This window comes from Ciconia boyciana, chromosome 1 (assembly GCF_034638445.1).
Source record: "Ciconia boyciana chromosome 1, ASM3463844v1, whole genome shotgun sequence".
NCBI classification, from domain to species: Eukaryota; Metazoa; Chordata; class Aves; order Ciconiiformes; family Ciconiidae; genus Ciconia; species Ciconia boyciana.
In genome coordinates, this window is record NC_132934.1 from 180,963,595 (window position 1) to 180,985,189 (window position 21,595).

The following is a 21,595-nucleotide window of genomic DNA, read 5'->3' on the forward strand; positions in this document are numbered from 1 at the left end:
GAAAATCAATATTTGTATTGTGTTCTATAACTGAAGAAAGATGCATATTCCAAATCATCAGAAAAATTGTATTGAATCAATTTCTGATCATTTTGAACAACATAACTGCTATCTCAGATTTATACTCTAAAGTCCAAGTTTACTGTAACAGAGAAACAAGTTAAAGAAATCTTCATTAGAGAAAAAAACAAACAACAAAGAAAAACAAACAAACAAAATCCCACTCAAACCCAAAAAACGTATGGGAAGAAGAGATTCAGTGTGAATGTGGACTCTGTGCTACTGACTGGTTTTACATTCCTCCTGCAAAAATGTTGAGCTAAACTTTCTGAAGTCTTCAAGGTGGTGCATTGGTTCCAGAAAGGACAAAATAGCTTTGAAGCACCTAAAGCGGTAGAAAAACATTAGTAAATTATTAAATAGGATATTCTCCTTATTTTAATGATATAGTCTTGCTACTGCAATTTGGATAATGTAAAATGTCTTCAAGAAACATAAGACTCAACTGTTATTGACAACATTTATAATTTTTCCTTTGCTTTTAGGTAGCATAAGACAACATGGCTCTTTTTCATTTACTTCATGGACTCAGAAGCAACAAAATGTTTGGTGTAATAGCCCTATGTATTATGGTTTCTCTGACAGCATAATGCCAATTTGCAGAATTACACTGGCTGTAATTTTTATTATTGTTGCAGTTATTGTTTGAAATGTGAGTCAGAGTAGAGAGAATTGGTAGCAGACAGTTGCATGCTTTGAAGATCTGCAGAATTTAGAATTCAAAGGATAAACCTCCTCAAGACTGTAAAATAAATTAGAAGGCTAACCTGCCTGAAAATACTTTATTAGTGATTGCGAACTGATATCACAATTCTGGCTTTTCCTAACTAAACTGATTATATCTGCTCATGTTATTTAAATACATTATGCAAAGTCTTTGAGAATAAAAATGAGGCAACTTCCAACTTTTTTCATAAAATATGTAACTTTAAAGATTTACAGTTTATTTCTTTCCCTCACAGATTATAGTTGATTATAGTCTCACTGTCATGATTATGATATCAGTTCACAGTCATTAATGAGGTAATTTTTAATTGAGTAACCTTTGGACTTAGCTGCAGAAAAAAGGTTTCTGGAAGGACTGAAGGAGTAAATAGCAGTCCTTTTAAAATTGCAGTTGTATTCAACTGACAGATTAAAATTTCCTAGACTTTTACCCATTTGCAATGTTTTATTACTGGTAATGATATGTAAAAAACAATAACTTTCCCAACCATGGTATTTCCTTAAAGAGAATACTTAACTCTGTTTTCTATCAAAATACACAAATTTTCTCATAAGTAACCAAAAGCAGACAAATTTCCAGACTGAAAGCATACACTGATAACAAGCATGAATGGTCACATTTGGGGAAAAAAAATCAAAACATCACACCTATAAATGATGAGAAAATCATACCTGTTTTCCAGTTCCCACCTATGGCTAGAAAAGCATAGGAAAAAATGAATAAAGATTGAAATAAAAACATCTAAGAAATAGGAAAACTCCACAAAACTTTTAAGTCCAAAGTTACATAAATTAAAAACAAAGCAAAACATGGATTGCATAATTTTTGCTGCAAAGATTCTGATTGTTAGGCCTCCTAGATGTAGTTTTACAGTTGTATTACGGTACAGAAAATGCAAACATTTAACCACCTTGGAGTGCCTCACTGTAACTTTGTGGAAGGGTTCCTGTATGATTGATACCCTTTCAGCAGAACCATTAAAGTGTGCTTCAGGGACTACACAGAATACAACAGATTCTTTAATCCAGTGGTTTGGGGAGTTTGTAAGGCTTAAAGCCCATTATCACCAGCTTCTCCAGGTTATAAATTCTGTAACAGCAATAAAATGACAAAAATTTCCAGAAGCTATACAGCTAAATTAGTAGTCAACAAAGGTAAGCTACCCTCTCACCTTTCATTATATTAATATCACTGTCTTTACAATGGGACAAAGAGAATGGATTTTCACTTACTCAAATGATTAAACCATCTTTTTATATTTAGTGTTAGGCACAAAAAGTATTAACAAATAAAACTTGCTTTCTGATTCCATTAACAGAGTTTGTTGATATGTAACCATATTTTCTTTCAGTAAATAGTAGGGCCATTGTGTGCATTTTAACTACTTCTTGCAAACAGTGTGTTCTCACAAATATAATTACCACACAATGAAGAGAGAGAACAAAAAAAACCCAAAATGGTGATAAACATCCTTAGCATTTACAGGTGGAAAGTCTTAGGTGAGGACTGAATCAGACAGTATAAATACAGTGGTTATCAACTTTATAATACTGATAGTGGAATTTGAAGTCTTTTAGATGGTATTCAGGTGCCCAGAACTTGGGATGGAGAGTTTGTATTTCCAAGATGCCACATCTTGGATGTGCATATGTAATTCCCACATTCCCACTAAGGCACATCCAAATGTTTCATGTAAACATTTACATATACATGCTCTTACCCCATTTGCTGTACTTTCGTAACCTTGCTTACTGCTGCATTCAAACTCTAACAACTAACATAGTTATTGAGACTCTCAGGTAACTATAAGCTGTTGGTGTCTTTGTCGGACAAGTCCTCTTCAGAAAGCAGAGGCAAAACTTCCTTTTTGTCAGGAAATCGCACACAGTTCATGCCTCCATCCCATTCTACAGCTGGGATGAGAAGTGGTATGTTGTGAACACAACAGCTGTTCGTATGCCAGACAGCATAGCCATGAGTTTCACTTGCTGAAACACATGCATGCTTGGCTGTCAGAGAGGAATTCCTATGTTGTGGGAAAACCAGGAAGAGATAAAAGGGCACCCAGAAACTATCTCATGGTGTTGCAGGGAGAGAGAAGTAGGTGCATGCATTTGTATTCTTCTACTGCCTCATTGATTCCACTTGGTTACACTGGGCAAAGAGAACTGAAAGAAAACACAGCAGAAGGCAGCAGAGTGCACTGTCCACTAGGTTAATCAAATTAGACAACGTGCCAAACACCTTTGCAATGTGTATATCAACACTCAACAGAAGAAGATCAAAGCTAGGTTTGGCACATTTCTGGGTTAGCACATGAGTTTGTTAGATGACACAATGAATTCTTTCATTGCCTCCTCCTTTCCAGCATGCATTTCCCACATACTAGGTTGCTACAGTCACCTAGACTCTTCCCATCTCATTTGTCTGGTTAAAAAGGAAAGCTGTGAGCCAGCTCTAATGGCAAAGGGGAATAATTCTATCCTTTTCATGCCACCACTTCTTAGACTGCACATGGTACAGTTGTGAGATAAGATTTAACTACTCCAAAAGACTGTCTTCCACAAAACACTATGCCTTCATGATACGAAAGGAGAAGCATAAGGAAAAGGAGAGGAAGTGGGGAAGAAGCAAAGGGAGCTGTAATCACCAGAATTTTTCAGACCTGCACTCACATGCATGCACACATACACACACTTGCACACACACAGTGTCCATTGGGACTGTGGGTTTTTTCAAGTGCAAGTGAAGCTAGCAGCCACCATTCTGTCCTCACTGCTGCCCCTAAAGCCCCCTGAACTGCACTCTTACATTTCTCCCAGTCCATGGGTTGTCATCCATAGTGCTATCCAAACAGTCCTGTCCTGTGATACTGGCAGCATCCTCAATATTGCACAGGGTCATATCTGCTCCGAGAATGGACTATTAAGATGGTAAAATATGATGGTTTTGTCTTTATACCTAAACAGCTGATTTCAAATACAGTGGTCACATCTATTTTTGTGAAATTTAAGAGAATCGGGAACTGATTGCAACCACTTGCAGACTGATCATTAACCCTACATAACTATTAAGTCTCTTCCAGGCTCCATTTTGGACCTCTGGAACTATGCATTCTCAAAAATGTATCTGCTCTATAAAGGGAAAAGTACCCTAGACAGCATCTGTACCATTAAGTTGGTATCATCCAGTGTCAGATGCAAAGACTTCTTTTTTTAATCCTTTTTTATTTATTGCATAGACATAGTTAATGTGTAATAATTAGGCATTTAGGGAAGTGATAAACATCTGCTCATTAGCAAAGAACTTTCACAACCCTCAGATGGTATTTGAGAGACATAATGGTAGAAGGATTAAAAATTGAAACTGGGAAACAGGAGACCAGCACTGAGATATCTCCAAAGTGTCAAAAGCATGTTAAAAGGACAGCTTGGGTGGACTGATTAGCTATTCCCTGACCTCAATGTGTTTGATGGCTGCTCTGATTTTTCAAGAGTTTAACATCTGCTTTCGGGTAGAAAGATAACTAATAAGAAGCAGAGATTATAAATAATTTTCAACTAATTTTTCATACATTATGTATATACCTTTTTCCTACCAGTTAAATTATGTGTCTGTTACCATTATGTGTAATGATACTAAGAAAGTCCAAGAGATAGCTCAGTCTATGGTACGAATCACGTTATTTTCCACCTAACACACCCATACACCACAGAGAGATGAGTCCTGTCCAGAAGTATGTTTGGTTCTGTATACACACTGAAAGAGGATTAGACCAACAGACTTCTGAGCTATCAGTGAAATCATCAGCCATCTGCAAAAAAGACTGAAGATGAAGCAAGTGTTAAGGTTCATACAGCAGAGATGCTCAGAGCTATTTTAAGGGGAAACAACCTCTCCCTGGAAAAAAAAGGCAATGTCAGCCTCCAGATCTCTGACAAAGGTGTTGCAAACTCTTCATGGGTAAAAGCATTGGTTCAACAAAAGGTCATCAACTATTTATTTCCATTTATCTTCCATAGCTCCAGAAAAAAACAGGGTCATGTAGGTCACTGTGACAGGAAGTAACACTGCTGGTGCATCACTTTCTCCAGTGAAATTATTCTTCTAGAAAACATAAAACTCACTGACTCTCACAAACTTCTTGTTACCAATGATACCACAAACTACTTGGACCAATGGGCCAATTGGAGTATCTCTTATAAAATTATGTTCCAAGTCCTACAGAGCTTTTTTTCATTTTGTTTTTTGTTTTGTTTTTTTGTTTGGGGGGGTGTTTTGTTTTGTTTCCACAGAATCACAGAATCGTATAGGTTGGAAAAGACCTTTAAGATCATCGAGTCCAACCGTAAACCTAACACTACCAAGACCACCACTATACCATGTCCATAAGCACCTCATCCAAACATCTTTTAAATACCTCCAGGGATGGCGGCTCAACCACTTCCCTGGGCAGCCTCTTCCAATGCTTGATAACCCTTTCAGTGAAGTAAAATTTCCTAATATCCAGTCTAAACCTCCCCTGGTGCAACTTGAGGCCATTTCCTCTCATCTTATCACTACTTACCTAGGAGAAGAGACCGACCCCCACCTCTCTACAACCTCCTTTCAGGTACTTGTAGAGAGTGATAAGGTCTCCCCCTCAGCCTCTGCTTCTCCAGGCTAAACAACCCCAGTTCCCTCAGCCGCTCCTCATAAGACTTCTGCTCTAGACTCTTCACCAGCTTCGTTGCCCTTCTCAGGACACGCTCCAGCACCTCAATGTTTCTCTTGAAGTGAGGGGCCCAAAACTGAATGCAGTATTCGAGGTGCAGCCTCACCAGTGCTGAATACAGGGGCACGATCACTTCCCTACTCCTGCTGGCCACACTATTTTTGATACAAGCCAGGATGCCATTGGCTTTCTTGGCCACCTGGGCACACTGCTGGCTCATATTCAGGCGGCTGTCAACCAACATGCCCAGGTCCTTTTCTGCCAGGCAGCTTTCCAGTCACTCTTCCCAAGCCTGTAGCATTGCATGGGGTTGCTGTGGCCCAAGTGCAGGACCTTGCACTTAGCCTTGTTGAACTCCATACAATTGACCTCGGCCCATCGATCCAGCCTGTCCAGATCCCCTGTAGAGCCTTCCTACCCTCAAGCAGATCAACACTCCCGCACAGCTTGGTGTCATCTGCAAACTTACTGAGGGTGCACTCGATGACTTCATCCAGATCATTGATAAAGATATTAAACAGGAGTGGCCCCAACACAGAACCCTGGGGAACACCGCTTGTGACCAGCCACCAACTGGAGTAAACTCCATTCACCACCACTCTTTGGGCTTGGCCATCCAGCCAGTTGTTTACCCGGTGAAGAGTACACCCATCCAAGCCATGAGCAGCCAGTTTCTCCAGGAGAATGCTGTGGGAAACCATGTCAAAGGCTTTACTGAAGTCTAGATAGACAACATCTACAGCCTTTCCCTCATCCACTACGCAGGTCACCTTGTCGTAGAAGGAGATCAGGTTGGTCAAGCAGGACCTGCCTTTCCTGAACCCATGCTGGCTGGGCTTGATCCCTTGGTTATCCTCTACATGCCGTGTGATGGCACTCGGGATGATCTGCTCCATCAGCTTCCCCGGTACCGAGGTCAGGCTGACAGGCCTGTAGTTCCCCAGGTCCTCCTTCCGGCCCTTCTTGAAGATGGGCGTCACATTTGCTAATCTCCAGTGAACTGGGACCTTCCCAGTTAGCCAGGACTGCTGGTAAATGATGGAAGGGGGCTTGGTGAGCACATCTGCCAGTTCCTTCAGTACTCTCGAGTGGATCTCATCAGGCCCCATAGACTTGTGTGTGTCTAAGTGGTGTAGCAGGTTTTGTTTTGTTTTGTTTTGTTTTTCAAATTTATGGTGTGCAAGTTAAAATGCCTGGGGCACCAGCTCACAGGACCAAGCTTCCAAGACTATCAAACGCTTAGCTGGGCTCTTGAAAGGACTTCATCTTCGACTTATGCTGGCAGTTTCACGGCATAACAGCCATCGGGACATAAGCCTGCAGCAAAAGTTGTTATGTGAATTAACTCCTGGGTGAACAGGCATGACATTTTAAATCCTTCCATCTAGAACATGTTTGGGCTTACTAAAAGTCCCCCAGCACAACTCCTACAGCTGCTGTGAAACAATGGTTATCACAGTGAAGATTGCTGCTGCAGCTGGGAGATTGCTGCTGCAGCTTAGAGAACTGCTGCATTTGAAGAGGCTGGGGAGATCCTGGCAACAATTGCCAGATGCTTCACCAAGCCACCAAGCTCATTGGCAAAATGACCAGGCCAATAACTAATTAACCAGTTACCTCCCAGTAACTACTGCCAATATGAGAAGCAAAGAAGGAACTCTAATATCTATAAAGTAGGAGCTGGAACACCCAATATACTGTAAAATGTGATTTCTTTTATTTTATATTCCGTCTCTGCATTACATTTTAACTTATTAAGTGTATATAACAAATCTGTTTTGTTTTGGGTTTTTTTCTTTCCCCTTGACCTACCTTTCTTGGTTCACTTTCTCTAGCACTGTCTTCTCTTCTGGGATGTGCCATAGGGAACTGTTAGTTTGTTGACAATGCTGACACTTCATGCCTCAAAATCCTGAGAAAGCAAGCTAAAATTTTGGTATTTTCAAGCAGTCAAAAGGGGAGAAGCATCAGGAGCATCTGCTGAGCCTCTGTTTGTGTGTCCCACTAGATACCAGTTGCTGTGCTGTCTATCAATCAACACTTCCGGGTTATGAAAGATGTATTATAATTAGTGGAAGAAATGCCATTGTATTTTGAAGATGTGAAACACTTACTTTATTCAGAGTGATTCCAGTGCTAAAGTGGGGTTGATGGTCACTTTAGGAGTCTGCAAGGTCAGAAAGGTTAGGCATGCTCTTATGTAGACAGAGAGAAAAGAAACTTAGGTTCATTGCTCATGTTGGCAGAGTTACAATTAACTTTGACATACCATCTTTCAGTGTTGGGGGATGAGCCTGGAAAAGAAACCAGAAGAGCACTACAGAGCACTATTTACTAATGGGAGGTGACTGATGATGAGTGTTTTTTTGTTGTCTGGATGCTTGATTGCTACCTTAACATGTCTGAGAGAAGTTTATTTCTAGGACTGGCCAGAAGTGGTAGCTACCTCATGGATGTATATGTCTTGCAGGTATTAGGAAAGTAGTGGGAGAAGTAGTAGTAATGTATCATTAATAACATTCAGGCATCTTCAACTACTGCTGATGGCTGATCTTGGTCAGGCAAAGATAGTCAGGATGCATTAAAGAATCACTTTTCTGTGTTGTCCTATAATGTGATCATATTAAAAGTGGATTCTTTAAAATTTTATTTTTATTTTTTAAAAGCATTGCCACTCTGAAACTCTTCATTTCAACCAATTCTGTTCTGTTTTTTAAGTTCTGCATTCTCAAATGCATACCTCGTGTTGTTTATGTTATAGAGCAGTAAGCACGTTTGTGACCAATTGCCAAATAAAAGGTTGTTAAAAGTAACACACAGCTGATAATGCTGGAATAAGCTTTCTACTTGGAATGAAAAGCAGAGCTGTTCTCTTTTCGTTTGTTTGTTCATTTCCTTTTTCAATGGGAATTTGCTCCTTTTCTCCTCCCATTACTTAAAAAGAAAAGCTTATGGTGGCCCAAAGTATCTGGTTTTACAGTAGAATTCTTTGATTTTTGTAGTTTTCCTTTCCTTCCTTTTACTCCCTTCCACATCCTACTCGGAGGAGGGAACTGTGTGGTTTTTTGCAATTGACTACCTATTTGAATAGCAGCCAGATTCTGTCATTTCTGCATACATGCTTGCCATCCTTCCTTCCACTGTTCTGTAATTTGGACGTCTAATAACTTTTAGAAGAGTAAATGACTGAGGTAAAGAAAACTGACACTCTGGTTCTATCACTGTAACTCTTTCCAAAAGTTTAAAAGTTATTGAAGAAATACGGTGTGACAAAGCAAAACATTAAAGCAGCAGTAAACGAAACAGCAAAGAAAATAAATTGGATGTGGGATATAAACATGGATATTATACATTTTCTGCCATTCCAAAGCAGAAAATAAAAAATAAGAAAAAGAAAGAAAAAAACAAAACAAAACATGGTATGTTGTAGTTACAGTAATCTCCAATGTATGTGAAAATAATAACAAACAAAAATGTATCATTTTTCAACAGAAATAATGTAATATATTGGGCAGAAAGGGAGTTCCACACTCATTTTTTTTAATCTGTTTAACCACTGCAAAGGAAAAAAATAGATAGAAATTAATGATATTTTTTTGTTTTTCAAAAAGAACAGAAAACATTATATTTGATGCACTCTCAGTACCTCATGCAACACTGCAACAGATGTCTGAAGAAAAATAACAAAGTAAATTTTGTTAGTAGCAGTTTTGAATTGTTATTTGGTGTGACATTGAACCTATTATCAAATTAAAATGGAAAATGTTAGAAAAGATACACCCTGGGAGGAAGAAAGTTCTTTTACTTATTTCCCAGTCATCTGAAATTCTTTCTCAGCAATCTTCTCTCTAATAATTTATTCAATGCCCACCTGTGTATGTGAGGGAAGAAAAAAAGAAAGTGAAAGAAGCTGAAAGAATCATAAAAAGGCATCATCTCAGCATTCAGTAGAACAAGCTTGACTGGCTGTTTCAAGGTGAGTGACATTACTTCAGCTGGTGGTCATGAAAGTGATATACCTAGAGAATCAACCATCTGCAAAGGCTTGAAATAGGAAGAGTTCATCCCTGAATGATTTCTGTCTTTGTACGTAGGTTTTAGCAAGCCTCTGCAGAACCTAAATTTATGGCTGCAGCTGACCCTGGTGCCCAAGCTCCTCACACCAGGGGTTTTTATTTTTTTTCTTTCTGGCTCCTCCTCTGTCAGTTAGCAGACTGCAATGTGCAATTCTCATGGTCTGTCTCTGGCTTCTTATTAGTGTTGGAGACCTAGGTTCTCAAAGTGATGCACAAATGAGTACTAACTGCAATGGTGAAATACAGACAGGCAAAGAAAAGCCTTTTCTCATCTTTTACCTTCCCACTACTTGCTCATCACCTCAGAAACAGGCTCCACACAGCCCGATTCAAAAAGAAAAAAGTAATTCCAAAAAAGTAAGCTTAAACTGTGTGTCTTGCTTTCATTGAAAAGCTGCTAAATGTTTCCACTAATTTACAAGAGATGCACAACCATTCTTCTGCAGTTTGGCAGCTGAGCTCCAGTCTGGGAGAACTGTATAACCAATAGAGTTGGGGGGGGGAACACGGACTCTGCTGGATGGCCCTCTTTGCTTGTAAGCAGGAAGGCTTAGTGTTCAGAATGATCATTTGATCAGAAATTTAAAATTTTCAAAGTTGTCAAACATTAAAAAAACCCCAAAAGTGTTGCTTCTCTGAATCAGAAACTTTGTTTGCCACAAAGTTGGATGATGGGATAGGAAACTTGTCCCATAATAAAATAAAAGTATTTTTTATACTATTTCTATGACACTATACTCCAAGAAAAAAACTGACAAATCTCTGCGTTCCACCTTGCCAGTGCATGAGCATGGATATCTGCATGTGCATGACTGTATATCTCTCTGACAGGAGGGGCTCCAAAAATTTGGAGAAATACTCACAGGATATATGGACTAGAGCACTTATGAGTCAGAGGGGTCCTCTCCTGCCTCTCTAGAAACTTTAAAAGTGAGTGCTGTCTTTCTGTAAAGCTTAGGTTTTGCTACTGCAATCTTATAAGTAGTTTAATGATCGCTTTATTGGTCCCATGATCAATACCAGGTGTATTTTGAGGACTGGTTTTAGTACTCCTCCTGAGTTTACAGGATTTTCCTGTGAAATACTTTTTGCTCCTTACCTTTTCTGTTGTCACAGCTAATAAAAACTTGCAGTAACCGAGATGCATGTGTTCTCTTCAATGACTGGACCAACACAATATTAAAATCTGTTTTTTGGTTTAGTAAAAAAATATGGATTATGTCTAATAATAAAGCTACTGTTATTACCCTTAATGTTGAAATTCTATAGTGTGCCTAACTTCTCAAATGAATCCTCCTAAAATGTCCACCTTACCTTCTATTCTATATTGTCTTCCCTCATTACTTAAAATATGTTAGTTGCCAGACTACATCATTTATGGTTGTTTGCTGCCTGATCTTCAGTTCCTAACAATTGTGCTGCACCTTTTGAAGTCGTTTCTGTCTTGAAATTGAGAACAATCATAATATTTTTGCTATGTCAGCCCCATATGTGTATGAATATGAAGGGTAATGAATGTTTCACCCTTTCCTCCTACTCCAGCTTTCTTTTACAGTTGATAATCTTATTTAGCTCGTACATAATTACCTTTTGCTTTGATGAGATTCTTTTGTAAAATTGCCTTTACTGTTCCAAGTTAAATTTGATAAAATAATGGAATTAAAGGGCTCTTATTTTTGAACTTGCATTTTAGATATTTGCTAAATAATACTGGTTAAATACAATATAAGAAATAAAGTAATATTTGTGAATTTTCTACGTGTGTATGCTTATTAATTGTCTTCCTGTTATTAGATACTTTCAAACAAGTTTTTAGCCTTTCTGAAATTTGAATTTTACTTGCCTAGTTTCATCTCCTTCATTCTATTCCTTGTGTATTTTTTGGCTCTTTCATGTTATCATTAGTACAACTTATTGTCTTTGATGAAGTCACATTGATGAAGACAAATATTTATTGCATACATACATATGTATATATATTACATAGCTTCATGTCTTTTAAAGATATTTATAGCTGCCATACTAATTTCTATTAAATTAATATCTAGAAAATTCCATTTAGAATAGGGACTCATTGTGATGGATGCACTCTTGCCATCCAAGTGTAGGAAGGAACTGATATGTGGAAAATGTTTTTATATGTCCAAAAATATCAATGCCAGAGCATGAATGCAGGCATACTTTATGTGCTTCATCTATTTGCGTATATTTAAATGCTTGGTAACCTGCCATTCCAGAACTGATATGGAGGAATTTTGTGGAAAATATAGCTCATTCTATTTATACCAAATTTATCTTCTTGTTAGTTACTTCCAGAAGCAATCATCAGAATACAGGCAGGATAAGAAAAAAAGGAAAACCTCATTTTTTATTGGTAGTGTTCCCCCAGCACAGTGAGTTTATGTCCAAGAGTGTGCATGTTTAACGAATTGCTTCAGACTCTAAGTCATTAATCACTTCCTAGGAAACTGGTATGCTACACAGAATTTAACAGTTTAATACTGCAAGTGATTTACATTTAATTTCTTTAATATAAGATGACAGAATCATCAACACCCTGTTCAAGTTATTGTCATCCCTATCGTCTCCTTGATCAGACTCTTAAAGTGATGCTTAATTTCTTGAGGTAGCATGCAACAGAATTAGTGAAAAGGTGTTCTTTCAATTCAGTCAGAACTAAGCAAGGCCTGAATTTGAGCATCTGATCCTAACTTTGGCTACAAAGAATCTTCTGGCCATCATATGTTTCTGTTGATGAGACTATCTAATGTATGTATTGACAGATAAGGAGGATGGTAAACAGCAGATTCTTAAAATTTTTTACTTTATTTATTTGTGGGGTTTTTTTGACACAGCTGGTAACAGCTTACTTTTCCATTCCCAGCATATAAAAAAATTTTCTCCGATAGCTGCTGACACTTGATCAAGGAAAACTTCCATGAACTTCCCTGAAAAGACTTCTCTGGACTATTTAGAAAAATCATTAGTTATCTGTACACTCCATAGCTTTTAGAAACAATTGAAGCCAAACTAGCAGGGAGCAATAACTTCTAGCAATTTTTTTTAATTTTTTTTTAACATGCTGTTATTACAGTGTTTAAAGTAAATTAATTAGTTTTGATTTGTGTAAAAGCCAGAGTCTGAAGATTTATGTTTTAATCTCACAGCTAAAGGAAATTGCATAGTAGAAGGAAGTAATTTTTTCCCATAGAGGGAAATAATAGTAGTGGCGGACAGGTTTTGGACAGCTGTGAACTCCCAGTGTGCCAAGTGGGGGTAAAAAAAGGAAAAAAACCCACCACAACCAACAAAACCTACAGTTTTTAAAAGGCCGGAAGAATTTACTTTTGGAAGGTGGCTGTCAAAGTATCTGGACCAGGAGAAGGAGCAAGAGGGAATCGGTGGCTTGGTCTGTTTGAAAAGGAAATTATATAGATGAGAGAGGCAGGGAGAGAAGGGGAAAGAGGGGAAGGAGAAGAGAGGGGAGGAGAGAGAAAGAGGAAGGGGGGGAGAGAGAGAGATAAAAGAAAAGAGAGGAAGAGGGAGAGAGGAAGAGAGGGAGAAATGAAAAAAGGGAGGAAGAGGAGGGAGGAAGGGAGAGAAAGGAGAGCAGAGAAAGGAAGAGAAGAAGAAAGAAGCATGAATGTTCTTCAAGAAACTGAATGACCATTGGTATTCAGTCAGCTCAATCCCACTGCCAAAACAGGACAGTTCCCAATGCTTTTGAATGCATTGCTCACCCTGCAATCATTTAAAAGTGACTCTAGTGATGAGGAGGCCTTCAGTAAGACTTTTTTTCTCTAGTTTTTAATTTTATTCTTCAGTTTCTGCTTTCTATCTTTCTTGACACTTTTTTTCACTTGAATGTTGTCCTGTAAGCTGCCCCCAACAGAGTAGGCCTCAGAAATAGCAAGTTATGTGCTAAGTTTTTTTAATATCTTCAGAACATTTTACAGTCTCCCCACTTTTCCACTGACTAAAACATCATTAAACCTTAGAAAATATTCATTTTCCAATAACTTTTATCAATGTCTTTGGATTTCTGTAATTCCTCTGCTGATGCAATACTGTTGAAAGGACAAATATGTTTTTCTTTTGGTCACACAAATGGACTCCTTCACACATGATTCTGCTGAACTGTTCAGTGGGTCCTTCTATAATTCAGTGCACAAAATAGTTGCAGCTGTCAGGATTGCAGATAGCTTCCACGAATACCTAATGCCAATTGTGTGAGACATAACTATGGTAATTACAGTTTTACTAATTTACATGGGACAATTTTTTATCCTTGACTTGTAGAAGAGACATTCTGAAGTATAGTGGTTAAATTAATTTTCTGAGAATGATTTCCTAGTAAAAAATAGCTAGATGTTTATTGAACACGGAAATGTTTCCATCTCAAATACATGTGGCAATCCCTATATAATCTCATTCCCAGGTCCAGAGAATGTTTAATTACCACTCTGGTACAATAGATGGAAAGCATTCTGTTGTTCTCAGTGTTGGCTAGATCTTCCACCTTGAAGATGCGGATTCATTTCTCCTTTGATCTGGAGGGCTCTTCTCAGGTTTGGACTGAATGCTTTAATCTTTCATTTGTTGAATTCAAGAAGGCTTCACTGTTTTTCTACAGAGATCACCAGGTACAGAGAGCACCAGGCCTCTACACATCAAGAGAGAGAGTGCTCCTCAATATGGGTAGGCATCCAGCTGCTCAATAGTGTCAAAAATTGGCCAGTCAGGGTTTGGGAGGACAGAATTCCTCCCTTATTATTACAGCCATATACAGACACTAACCCTTTTTCAGATCTAGTGATAGTAACTCTTTTGTTAATTTATCTTCTTTATATGTTTAAAAAAATCTCTAAGGAAGAGAACATATATTGGCACAGCATTAAAAATGCTGGGGGCTCAATCCCAGTGTGTATTTCCAAAAGTGCCACTATTTCCACTATTTCCAATCGTGCTGGACTTCCAAAATTATAAATAATGACTACTGAATTCATGTGCAGTCACATGCGAAGCTCATTTCCAAACTAACAGCACTTTTTTTTTTTTTTAGTAAGTAATGCACAAGTCCTTTACTGACTTCATGTAAAGTGCCCAATACGTCCCTCTTGAATTTATTTGGTGTTCAGTGGAGTTATATTAAGGTGTGTTTGGCCCTTGACTAGAACAGCTGTTGATACATGGATAGTTTTTCAGTTCATAATCTAAGTCATGTTTTAATCCAAAATAAATCCCATTAAACAAATGTGACACAAACAAATAAAACAGAATACATGTTTCAAGCAACAAGTATCTACAAAATACTGAGCAGGTTCCTATTATAAAATTCATTAATAGGCCAGAAATGTAAAGACCACTGGGAAACACTCAGAATTTACTACATAGATAAAGGGAGGCTACTCTCCAAATAAATACTTCAGGGATGATGTAGCAGCAGCTGGTTTCCTTTTGTTTGTCTGAATTTGTTTAAAGAATTAACCACGTCATCTGCATGTTCATGCATATGTATATTTCAGCCCTCACTATTCTTGTTCGGTTTCATTCAGTGCTGTACAGGACTGTACAGCATTGCTTTTTCCCCTGTCTACTTCATCTCCTGTAATCCTGCAAACTCTCCACAAAATATTCCCTCGCTGGGACTGCTTAAGTACACTCCATTGCTTTTTACAGGGGTGAAACCCCATGATAAACCTTAGATATCTCCCTGGTTATTGTTTTCAAAGTTAGCTGGAACTTTGCCTCTTTTCTTGGAAAGATACTGTTAAATTAGACCAAGTCATGTGCACAGTAACTTGTTGATACAAAAACTGAATGAAAGGATATTAATTATACAAGTTAGGTGTATGCGTTGCTAGACATCCTTTTGATAAGCATATTAAATATACTAGGAAAAATAACGATCAATGGAAATATTACAGAAAATTAATTATAGAGTGAATTTTATGTTTTTAAATATATTCCTTGGAAAGAGAAACAGATAGTAAGATGAACATGATATCAGCATTAAAGCAGATTAACAGGTAAAGAGGCAGTTCTTTGCTGATCTTTGAAAGTGACCTGATTGATAGGTATCAGTGTGGTGTTGGATTACTCCACATCAACTGCAAGATGGAGATTTCTGGAAAAAACTGCATTTCTTCTCCTATAGATACTATGGAAACATGGGGTGGGATTGAGCTCTGCTGTCTTTACAGTTCCTTGGGATTTTCCCAGCTGAGAGTTTTTCCACAGAAAAGACCTTTAGACTTCCCATACTCTGAACAGTGTAAATTATTCTGAAATGCATAAAGCAGTCCTCTCAAGAATTTATCTATTTTTTCTGAAGAGTTTGAAATTCCTGTTCCAAGGCTGACCTTCAAAACAAATCAATGTGGAGGGAACTAGGTGAGGAAAGCAAGGGGCAGAATATAATTTTCCATATGAAAATGTAAATCTAAAATATAAATACCAGTACTCCTGGACATCAGAAGCATAGCTTTCATTTGAGATTCCAACTCCATCTGACAGAGCAACTATTATCTATAGCTAAATAATTTTGGACACCTAGAAGCCAAATATGGAAATACTTGTGCATTACTGACTGAATTTCAATTTTGTCTAGACATGGAACAATAGGCCAGTAGTCCCAAAAGTGGGGGAAAAATAACACTGATTAAGAAAACTTACTGATTTATTTTCCACAGTTCTTATATTTTTTGATAGTATAGCATTTCAGAACAGATAATTAAAGTTTGTAATCCAGTTCTGTCACAGGGCACTGTAGCCTAGAAACCTTTCAGCAATACCTATATTCCTGCTAATTTGTTAAAAGTGAATAAATAAATCTTATGTAGGAGATAAATCCTAACAAATCTTAGCTGCCTATTCAGTAGCTACTGTTCCCAGTGAAATAAATGAAACTCCAGGCACAAGTTAAATGTTCAGTAACTGTTAGGATTTCTTGATATATTTAGTCTTCTATATGTTACTTTATTTTGATGCTAGTTTCAATTTGATTGTTAATGGATGATTATAAATTTAACTGAATTCTCTGCTTTTCTATCTCTGAAGTAATATTCTTTACAGTATTTTCAAAACACAAAATCCATGTAAAGCAAAATAAAAACAAGCAGTCTCTTTATTTTTTAATGTTATACTTCTTTGCCTTGGTTGATAAAGGGAAAATCTACCAGGCTTAGTCATTAAGAAGCAGGACACAGTGACATATAATCAATAGGAACTGATTAAATCTTTACCGTTTCTAAAAGACTTTGAAAAATAGAAGTTTTGTTTCACTTAGCTTATCTTAGTCACAATGTATGCACTGCACACTGCCTGGCTCAGACTTTGTAGTGCATACAAAACTGTACAAAAGTAGGTGGGCATCACAAGCCGATCATCGCCATGATATGAACACAAAGCATACCTGCTACTCAAATGTGATCACAAAAGAAAACTTTGTTTAATACTATATCAGGCAATAATCATTATGCAGGCATATTGCTTAGCATTTTTTGTTCAGACATGATCTATGCATTTCTGGTAATCTGCAGTTTTTTGTGTCTTCAGAAATAGGACATCAGATTTTACGATTCATTTGACCTTGACAAAATATAATGAAGAAAAAAATTCAATTTTTACTTGAATGTTTACATCACTGTTTTGAATAGGTTCTAAAAAAGGAAGAGGTTTAATAAAAGGTAGATGAAAAGGCACCTAAAATTCATCTGCAAATCACAACTAAAGAAACTGTGACTAGTCATAGACAAATTTTACATTAGCCATCTCAGGGTAAGGCCCACAAGTCAGTTTTGTATATATATCATCTCAAGGACAGAGGACTTAGAGGCCTGTTAATGTAAAACTTAATGTTATTTTCATTATTACTCAATGAAAAAAAAAAAAGAAACAAAAGATAATAATACATATGTACATACATTATAGATACTGCATACAAAAAATATATACAACCTAATTAAAAGATTTCTATCTTGAAAAATTAACCAGCTCGTGTATATGAGTTACATCTTTGTTTATATTTTACTCTCATTTGAAACTCACTGTTTTGCCCCAAATTTAATAAAATTGACCCCTAGTAATTATTTAGTATAATTTAATAAAATTGAACTCTAGTAATTAATTATTTTGTTAAAATGTATGTGATGAACGCTACAGAACACCTATAGTCGTTTTCACAATTCAACAAGTTTAGATCTCAAACTAACTGGATTATTTATAAAAAATTACTTATATTTTGTCTTAGGGCAAAAGACTAATATGTTTAGTGTTTCAGTAACGTGCATGGGGTTTAAAAGATTTATTTGTTGTTTCTTCCTTTAACAAAAGGTCATTTCATTTCTCAGTTTAACGTGATGCCTCTGTACACTTAAGGTTAGACACTTGTTTTCTGTACACTTCTTTCTTCAAAACTCCTTATTCCATCTTTGTTTGGTTCTTACAAGCTGGACTTGTTTCATGTGTAGTATGGTGGACAAACTCACAAAGTATTCATACATGAATTACATAAATATTTCTTCGTTTGATCAATTCTGTTTTTCTATAAGCTTTGCTGCCAAAGCTCTGCTTTTTCTAAATATATTCTTATTTTTTTGAGGAGAACTTTTGTTTTACCAATTGTCAAACTTTTCTATTGCTTTTTTCTATATGCTGTCTTTTGTTTTCTATTCCTTTATAGTAATATTTGGAGAGCTATACTGTGTTTTACCTGTCATTACCTTTCTTTGAAATAACATCTGCATAACTTGTGATGAAAATATAAGCTATAAGCTATAGCTTTCATTTCCAAATGAAATTTGGAAATGAAAGCTATAGTGTCAAATAATATTAGATGGATTTAACACATTTATTGGAAGATTAGGAGTCGTTAAAGTGATAAATTCATACAATGAACAATAAATATATTATTATAATCTGTGACAGATATAATCTTGTTCCAGCTCAATTTAGGGTTTGTACAGAGCAAGTAAGTTTTCTTTCTTTCTTTCTTCCTTTCTTTCTTTCTTTCTTTGCTTGCTTGCTTCCTTCCTTCCTTCTTTCCTTCTTTCCTTCTTCCTTCCTTTCTTTTTTTTTTTTTAAAAAAAAAACAAACCTAAAACAGCAACAACAAAAAAGATACTTCAATGTTTTGGAACAGAAGCAGCACTTTGTGAATTATTAAAATATGCACAAATGTGCTTGCAAGCCTGAATACATTTTGGAAAGTTATCTTAAAGCATAAAAAAGAAAATATATTGGATTTTAGTGATGGACTCATCTCAGTCTCATTTACAGATGAGGCTTTTTTTTTATCTAGTTCTTCTACAAGATTTAATAATTGAATGCTTGCAATATTAGGTGATGTATATGTCTTTCTAAAATACAGAATATAGCATGTGATTTATAAAAGAGACAGAATTGAGAGAAAACTCTTTTTGTTGGCTGATTTGTGTGCTTTTCCCACAAACTTAATTTTATACACTGAAGTCCAATACTTTTGTTTTTAGAAGTCAAGTCAGCTGCAATCTAACTTAGAAAGCATTTAAATGTTCCGAAACTTAAAAGCCCCTTAGTTCTGGTAGAAGTCATAAACTGAAGCTCTTTTATCCTTACCTCCAAGGTTTCATCTGATCTGTTTTATTAACGTGTGGCTTTTATTTGGGTCCCAAAGCACAGGAAAGGATTTTGGCTTTGATAGTTTTGGGTTTTTTATTCTTCACCATTTCCTTTTATTTTTAATACATTGTCAGAAAAATCACTGGGTACACTGAAAACCCTAATTTCTATTTCTTCCCTAGCCAAATGATGACAGGCTTTTAAGCCAAGATTCCCCACACACCCAAAGATATCTATCAGACTACATGGTGGTGGTGGTTATTCTTTGCCAGTCTTTTCTCTTGAATCTGTTCCATTTTGTGTAAAGTCTTTAATTGCAAAAGGGAATTGAATTTGGTTCTCTTAGATGAACGTACTAATGATCAGGATACGGTGTCATTCTTTTTTTCTGTCCCAGTAAATATTTAATTATTTTACACAAGCTTATATATCACAACCAAAACCTGAAGGAAAAGCACAGAATATGTTTTTTACATCAACGTTCTGCATTCTCCGCTTTAGAAAGTGCTGCAATGTATAACACTTCAGTGCCAAATATTCAGTACAGATGATTAATCATTGTTAGTTGAATTATGTGTTTAAGATAAATTTGTTGGTTAAAGTTTTCATTTCTTTTTTAACATTTGAAGCTTTGAGAAGATTGTATCAACATAAAACTTTCAACTTGCAGTTTAAAATTTATAATTCCTCCAAATTTTTTTTCTTAGATTTACTAGTTAGAATCATTTAGGTTGGAAAAGACCCTTAAGAACATCGAATCCAACCATTAACCTAACAATGCCAAGTCCACCACTAAACCTTGGTGGTCCCTAAGCACCACATCTACACATCTGTTAAATACCCCCAGGGATGGTGACTCAACCACTTCCCTGGGCAGCCTGTTCCAGTGCTCAATTTAAGGCACATCATGCAAAATTGTGGAAGAGAAATTATACAAGGAATTTTTGTCCGTCAATTCTCCTTTTACTTCTTTAGAATAACTAAAATGTAACAGAACAAAATAGTTATGAGCTATTTTTTCCATGGTAGGTTTGAAATTACAATGACCTCAATTCCTTCATCATTCATAGTTGTTAAAAAAATTAATTTCCTAACTTAGTGGTTAGCTGCATATGTATGCTGATACTGTTGCTTTCTGTGCCTTTTAGAGCAATTCATTCACCAATTACTCTACTGGTAAAATACAGCCTGAATTTGGCCATTAGTCAAGCTAAAAGTGGTTAGTTTTTATTATTATTGTGATTTGTTTTTTTTTTCAAATAGTGCTTCTGGTACCTTGATCACACTTGGTGATTTTCAGTGATCTCCTATCAACTTGTAGAATTGGAGGAAAATCGTATGATGAAACACCACTAGAACACAAGATATTTTCAGAAAGAAAAGAAACATACCGGAAGCAAAGAATCTAGTTCTGCCTTGTGTAATATGTATACCCATTTCATTGGCCCATATGAACTGTTGTATAGCTTTGCAAAGAAATGTCCTAATTTTCTATTAGTTAGATTTCTAAGCAAATGTGCTTAAGGGAAATATTATGATTTATGAATCCCTGTTTCTATTTAGCTTGTAATTAAAAAAAAAAAATAAATCTAGTCATCTTTATAGCTTTTCAGCTACACATCGCTTATTTCTCTATTTGTCCTCCACAAATGGGGCTGTGCAGAAGAGCTCTGGTACAGGAGCCACAGATCATTCTGTGATCACGGATAGAGTTTCTGTGCCAATCTCAAATAGACAATTGGGATCTCTACAGTAGTCAAACCATGTAAGGTACACACCAACCCAACCCAAGCACTTATGTTATGCAGGGAGCATCAAAGTGAGCTGTGAAACTAAAGTAAGCTTTGCGCTCAAGGTCGTATCTTAAGAAATGCATTTTAATAAGAAATCCATTTTTTTTTAAGTTCAGCATATGCTTAAGGGTTTTGCTAACTGGAGCAAGACAGATCATAAGTCTTCTCTTTTCATTTGCTTCACTTAACTGTGCTCCAGGAATAATTACACCTTTTTATTCCCCTGTTTTTTATTTATTTAGAATGAAAGCTCTCTGGTTAAAAGTTAATCTCCTCGTATATGCCCATATAACAAAGCAGCTTTGACAATAGGATTTTCGGTGATAGAGTCACACAATAATAAGTCATTAGCCTTATTATTGATATATTATACAAAATTATATGCACGCTGTGGGACTATATATTGCTTGAAATAAGGAATTGTTTTAAAGATTTTCAAACTTTTAATTATATAAATAATGGCATTCCCAGAAATCTCTCTTCCAAATTTGCTTATAAGTGGCTACCCTCCCATACCCTGATGGAGAAACAGGTAAGGGTATATTAGCAGAGCAAACCATTTTTCTAGTACCACAGATAAAATTTCTTGTGTGTGGAAAAATAAATAAGAACAAAGGAAAGAAAA